General features: G+C 38.4%; 1 protein-coding gene across 1 annotated transcript in view; it reads left to right on the top strand.

Annotated features, from left to right (window-relative positions):
• The first annotated feature begins 1,421 nt into the window (after positions 1-1,421).
• Positions 1,422-6,289, top strand: part of TNFRSF19 (tumor necrosis factor receptor superfamily member 19) — a 60,839-nt gene continuing 55,971 nt past the window's right edge. The window contains exon 1 of the mRNA XM_014966193.1: positions 1,422-1,758. The gene's annotated coding sequence lies outside the window, so the exon portion shown is untranslated. The remainder of the gene's footprint in view (positions 1,759-6,289) is intronic.

The following is a 6,289-nucleotide window of genomic DNA, read 5'->3' as shown; positions in this document are numbered from 1 at the left end:
CATCTGCCTCTGTGGTATATGGGGCATACAGTTATGAGAACTTCAGTGATATCTTCAGTATGGCTGATTATCCTAAAAGCCATCCCGCTTGATATTTGTATGTTTTATTAACAGCTGAAATACAGAGGGCTGAATTAATCTTTGTGCCGAAAGCTAACCTTGCCTTACATCAGAGAAAATGAAATTCAGTGGTCCATTTCTTCTCTCTTTCTTTCCTCTGTCCCAAACCGGTGCGAGCCACAGCAGCCTTGAGAATCCCCCTGCTCTGCAGGGCCGTGTGGGACCCAGCCTATGAACTGCAGCAGCACAGAATGTCTGACAATATACTTTTACTGCCCCAAAAGCCTCCCTCTGCTCACAGTGCAGTGGCAACCACTTTGCATCTACCCCAACTAAAAAAATGCCTTTACACTAAAAAGCTTCTGCGAGTTACTTATGGCAGCTTTACAGCTCATTTACGTAAAGGAATCATGAGCCACAGATGAATCAGGCTCAAATAAAACGATTTGCAAAAGGCCACACAGTAAGTAGCAGGACATGAATCAGGGACTGAGAGCGTGCTCTATTGTGCTTGATTTTGCTGGTGCAAAAAAACAATTCCAGTGCACAAAACACATCATTTCCTCCTCTCCAAACTTCAATGAAGAGACAAACAAAAGTAGTTTTCTGTCGTGTGTTGCAGCTGCCTTGCAAACTGACCCAGAACTTTATGAAAAATTGTAACTTCCTGTGGCAGACAAAATTATAAAGCATCTTTTTAAGAAAATCTTATACCTACACTATTCTCCCTTCTTGGGAGGAAACTTTAATGTAAGGCAAACTTTGAAGTGAGCCTTGGGTTTGTTACAATGGACTAACCCGATTAGAAATCATGCAAACTCTTGTTGCTCTTTAGCTGTATTCCCCCACAGGCTGTATTATAGCTCTCTAACCAGTCCCACAGCATTGAATGATGTCATGGGATCTGCAGCTCAGCGAGATGAAAGGGATAAAGCGGAACCCGCTGGCACTGGGGAAAGCTTCCAACACACAATCCACAACACAGCTTGGGAACTCAAAAGCTACAGATCCAGCCACTCAACTCGGAGCGTTTCAGAATCGCTCCAGCGGGTGCATTCTCCCAGCACAAGCAAGGAAAGGCGGGGGGGAGGAAAAAGGCTAGTGATCGATTTTTAACAAAAGAACCAGAGTACTGAAAGGCAGAATTTAAGAGTACAACTACCTGCTGGAAAAGGAGCTTTTTTTTCCTCTCCAAAGCACTGCCTTTGATGTATGGCAACTGATCACTGATCAGATTACAGGCATTTGGTCTCAGTGCTCGTCTGCCTTTGATCTGCATGGTTAATTTTATTTTCCCGGATTTGGAGTTTCGTCTGCTCCCAGCACAAGCAAGGAAAGGCGGGGGGGAGGAAAAAGGCTAGTGATCGATTTTTAACAAAAGAACCAGAGTACTGAAAGGCAGAATTTAAGAGTACAACTACCTGCTGGAAAAGGAGCTTTTTTTTCCTCTCCAAAGCACTGCCTTTGATGTATGGCAACTGATCACTGATCAGATTACAGGCATTTGGTCTCAGTGCTCGTCTGCCTTTGATCTGCATGGTTAATTTTATTTTCCCGGATTTGGAGTTTTGTCTGGGCTTGTGCTGACATACTTTTTTTTTTTTCTTAAGGAGGTAAAAGCATTTAATACAGAAGCTCTGGCAGCGTGAAATTAAGCTGCAGAAAGCCTGGGCACTGGAAAACTTCATCAGATAACAGGTACTGGATTTTGTACTTTTTTTCGGTTTTGTGTTGCAAGATTTTAAGAAATTATAAAGTTCACATAAACAGTAATACTACACATCGTTGTGTGTACAAAGTTCAAAATGCATTTAATTTATGCAGCATTTTATTTGCAACTCTTAGACTGGATTACATTGAGAATAGACTGTCTAGAATATACAGACAATTGAAAACTGAAGAAAAAACAAATTTTTCTCAATATTTTGGGAGTATGTAAGATTTTGGTGTGCACTGTTCATTCCTACTGTCTATGGTTTTGTGAAGTCATAATCGAATACAAGTGTTACATGACTTAGGGGAGTATTTATTTTCTAAGAAAAGATCAACTGTATTTCCTACACACTGTGTATACTTTATTTGCTCTCAGTGCTTTTACTAAACTGTGACTTCTTCAAGTAACACTTTTAATCCTAATAGTTCCATACTTGAGATGAAAAAAGTCTCTCTTCCATAAGTTATCAGAACTAAATTTATAACATCCTTATATATTAAAGGGAAATGGTTTTCTTTCAAGATTGAAGAGATGATAGTTCAACTATGCCATATTTAAAGAAATCTTGATAATAAAAGTAACATTTTAACCTGATTATAAAAGTTTCCTTTAAGACTTTTTAATAAAGAAATTAAAGAAATCTTAAGCTTATCTAGAGCAAACACCTGGTTTTGCTGATGTTCATGAAAGTTTTGCTTCTATTTCAGTGAAGCAATTTCCACTCACACTATTTAGTATTCTGTTCCTCAAATTCATATTAATGAACATGTACTGTGTTTAAGACCATTTAAGACATCTACTCCAGAAATTCATTATAAAGGAACAATCATTTGAAGATTAGGATTATTCACGGTACATTTGCAGTTTTAAAGGGCCAAATTTTTCGGTGAGTTTGGGCCAAATCCATGAGTGTTCCATGCCTGCAGCTGGAGCCAGTCTGTTAAAATAAGACTCAAGCTTCTTCTGTAGGTATTTAAATATAATTTAGATTTTCAGAAGAACTTAGAACCCATAATTGGGGCCAGACTTGCAAAGAAGTTGAATATTCCAGACACTGAGTTCTTTGAAAATCTATTCTTAATGGTGGATAGTAAGTTCTTCTGAAATACTGACTTTAGATGTATATTCTTAAATCTAAATGTAAGTGTATATAAATCCTAAGTACATCTGTTTATTAACAAATTGCAACTAAAAGTCAGCATAACTGCTAGCTGTTAAGCATTGTTTGAAAACTATTCTTTAAGAGGTTTATCAGTCCATAGGACCCTCAAGATGTTCATATTCCAGTATGCACCATAGTAACATGCTAACTCAAGATTTAAGTCTGCTTGCATCTGAATAAGATTAAGTTATCAACACTTCCAGATAAATGAAGTCAGCTTTCGTTAGTCAGTCTGCAAACTCTGTTTCTTCTAATTAAAAGTATATTTGTATATATAAATTTTACATTTACTGAATATCAAGAGATAGTATGCCAGACAGACTAGGCCTGACTTGGTACCATTTACTTTTCTATACCACCAATTAATTCATATTCTGACTTAACAAGTCAATTACATTATAAGGAAAGTAATTAGCACTGCATGAATAATGTGCATATAGCTGTCAAGGAAGAACATTGTTTAAGGCATAGCCAAAGTAAAATTCAGTATTTTTCCCTACATGACAGTGATGTACTAAAACATGTTTCTGTAACCCTGAAAAGATGGTTTAATTTATTAGTTTATTTATTATTTCTAACATGTACACTTGTTTTCTGAGGAAAATTGTTTCTAAACCAAACTTCTGTTTGCTGCAAAGAAAAAAGATAAGCAAATTAAAAAAAATAATATAAGGATTCTTTTTCCTCAGAAGTCAAAATAACTATGTGAGGCTAATACATTAAATTATCACTATAAGGATCTGACCCATCACACAAGTGGGTAAAGCTGTGCACAGAAGTAACTCTGGTTAATCAGATAGATTACATTTATGAGTAGGACTTCCATATAAAAATATTTGCAGTATTTTGGCCCTAGGAATGCATTTCAGAAACAAAAGATATATTTTTTTCATTTTGTAGAAAGTCCCTAGGATTTTAGGTAATCTTCCCACAGATTTAAACACAGACGGGCATTAACCCATTTAAACTGAAAAAATATCTTTGCTTGTCTGTATGTGAGACTGAAATGAAAGCACAGTTGGACATATTTAAGTAGGGGGAGAGAGGATTTTCAGCATTTTTGTTATTTTAAGTAGCACTTCTCTGACAGTTTAGTCTTCCATTGATCTGACTTCTAAAGATTAAATAATAATAATTCTTGGCACTTGCAACTTTGCTTTTACAAAGTGCTGTATAAACACTAATTAATCCTCAGGCTTAAGTCTTCAGAAAGAAAAAGTTCATAATGCTTTTTCAAGCAGATCTGACTAGGAAACTCACAAGTATATAATTTATTTATTAAAATAGCTTGAGCAATTTCTGATTATAAATAGAGCCATTTCCAAACAGTGTGTCTTAGATAACATCATAAACATATTTTAAGGTCTGTAATAGTTAAGACTATCAAAAGGCATTGCACAGTTATACTGACATCAGTTTCCAACAGCTGTCATAACAAGAGTAGATCTATCTCACAGTTGACTGGGGGAACTGTGTTAGCATTTGAGATATGGAGATAACAACTTCCTATTGCTGTACAATTTCTGCTTCCACATCAGATATGTCATGCAACTTAGTCTTATCAAAGGGGTCAGCTGAAACTACTTTCCAAACATTTCTTTTCTTCGTTCCCTACTGTAGTGAGAATCTCTATACTTGCATCTATACTAGTTGCTCTAACAGTTCACTTCTTCCTTTTCCTTAAAAGAAGCGTTATGATTTAAAACAAAAGAAATGCTGGAATTTTCAACGTCTTTCAATGATGAATGGAATTAACTCATCCATTTTACATTTAGAGGAAATATTTTACATGCTTTACATACAGGGACTTAAATGTTTAAATTTCCGTGTTATAGACTACACATTGCTCCTAATTCATTGGCATAGTAACCCCCTGTCTGATGAGAAAGTTGGAATGTTTCTTTATATGGTAATCCTCAGTGTTTAGTCAACACTTTAAGAACTCTGGTATGTTTCAATACATCTATTGTGTCTAACTATACTCCTTTAAAATGAGTATCTGAAACACACATGATGATTCTACTACAAAAAACTCACGCAATACATTTCAGTGGTGTCTACAGAAAACAGATAACATACAAAACAGTTGTCTGTAAAGAGCAAGAGGATGTAGCATGTTCAGTGCTGTGCAGCAGCTGCCTTTCACAACAGATGCACCACCGCGGCGCCACAGCATGCCATTCCTCACTGAAATTCCAGCCTCTTGCAGAGCTCCTTCTGGCAAGGGTCCTGAAGCAAAACTCTTCTTTGAAGGCCCTTTATAAGACGATTACATGAAAATCCCTGTAATTTTTGAGTTAGTTAATTTTTAAAAAATTGGAAACAACTAATTTTGCAGCAACCATTTGTTTTTTCGCAGACATCTTGCTGTATTTCAATAAGCACTAGTTGTTTTTATAGAACTCCACATGGCTGGTGAACTGCAAAATCTTATTTCTGTGAGAAGCTCCCAAAAATGCTCTACTGCCAAGTATAGCCGTTGGTTCATTCTCTTCAGAACATAAATCAGTTCCCAGTGTATCCATACAATTGTGTAGACTGTACTGGTATCAATAACCTTTTCATTGGAAGTAAAACTAATGACCTGAAATCCCTGCAGTAGTTCTTTCACCAGGGTCTCCAAGATTGGTTTCATCAATGTTGAACCATCACTAACTTCCGGAAAGCTCCTATTTTATGTCATAATAAGAAGTAGCAAAGTACACCCTTTCTAGTGACTGTGAACAGTTTACTCTCTGTGAAGGGCTGGATTTCTCAACTTGCATTGGGTATTAACACTACGCTTATAGCTGGGTAACTGAACTAGCAGAAAAAAACCTACTCAAGTACTTTGGAGAGAATTTTGCAGTGCATTGTCAGAGGGCCTCCATCATGCTCTTTGGGCAGGACTGGCAGAAAGGACTTTAAGTGAGGTGTAAGGACTCCATCTACACTCACCTCCTGAACAGCAGCAAACGGTTTTGGCTGATCCATTTAACAACAGCCCAACAGTCCACATCTAGGCAGCCATAAGCACTTCTAAGCCAGGGCTCTTACTGAGGCAGATCAGCAACACCAAGGCTGCAGCTCTCAAAGCCCAGGCTGCCTCTAGAGACAGGGTGGGCAGCCGCAGCTTGCAGTAAACCACCTCGGTGCGCACAGCAAGTCTCCACCGCTCTCCTGGTAGGATAAAAGGTACTCGAGTGCCTCATTTGCGGTTCACCTTGGCTCAGCACCCCTAGCACAAGACCCACCCCACCGCTCACCGGCCGGCGCGCACCTCCCGGCCGGGAGGAGCCTTAAGCGGGAGGCGGGCAGCCCCTCACCGAGGACAAGGCCCCTCCCGCCCCCTTAGGCGGCGGCCCGTAACGGCC

Source organism: Calidris pugnax, unplaced genomic scaffold, assembly GCF_001431845.1.
Source record: "Calidris pugnax isolate Ruff unplaced genomic scaffold, ASM143184v1 scaffold20, whole genome shotgun sequence".
Lineage (NCBI taxonomy): Eukaryota > Metazoa > Chordata > Aves > Charadriiformes > Scolopacidae > Calidris > Calidris pugnax.
Note: the sequence above shows the minus strand (reverse complement) of the source record. Positions and strands in the feature narration are given on the sequence as shown.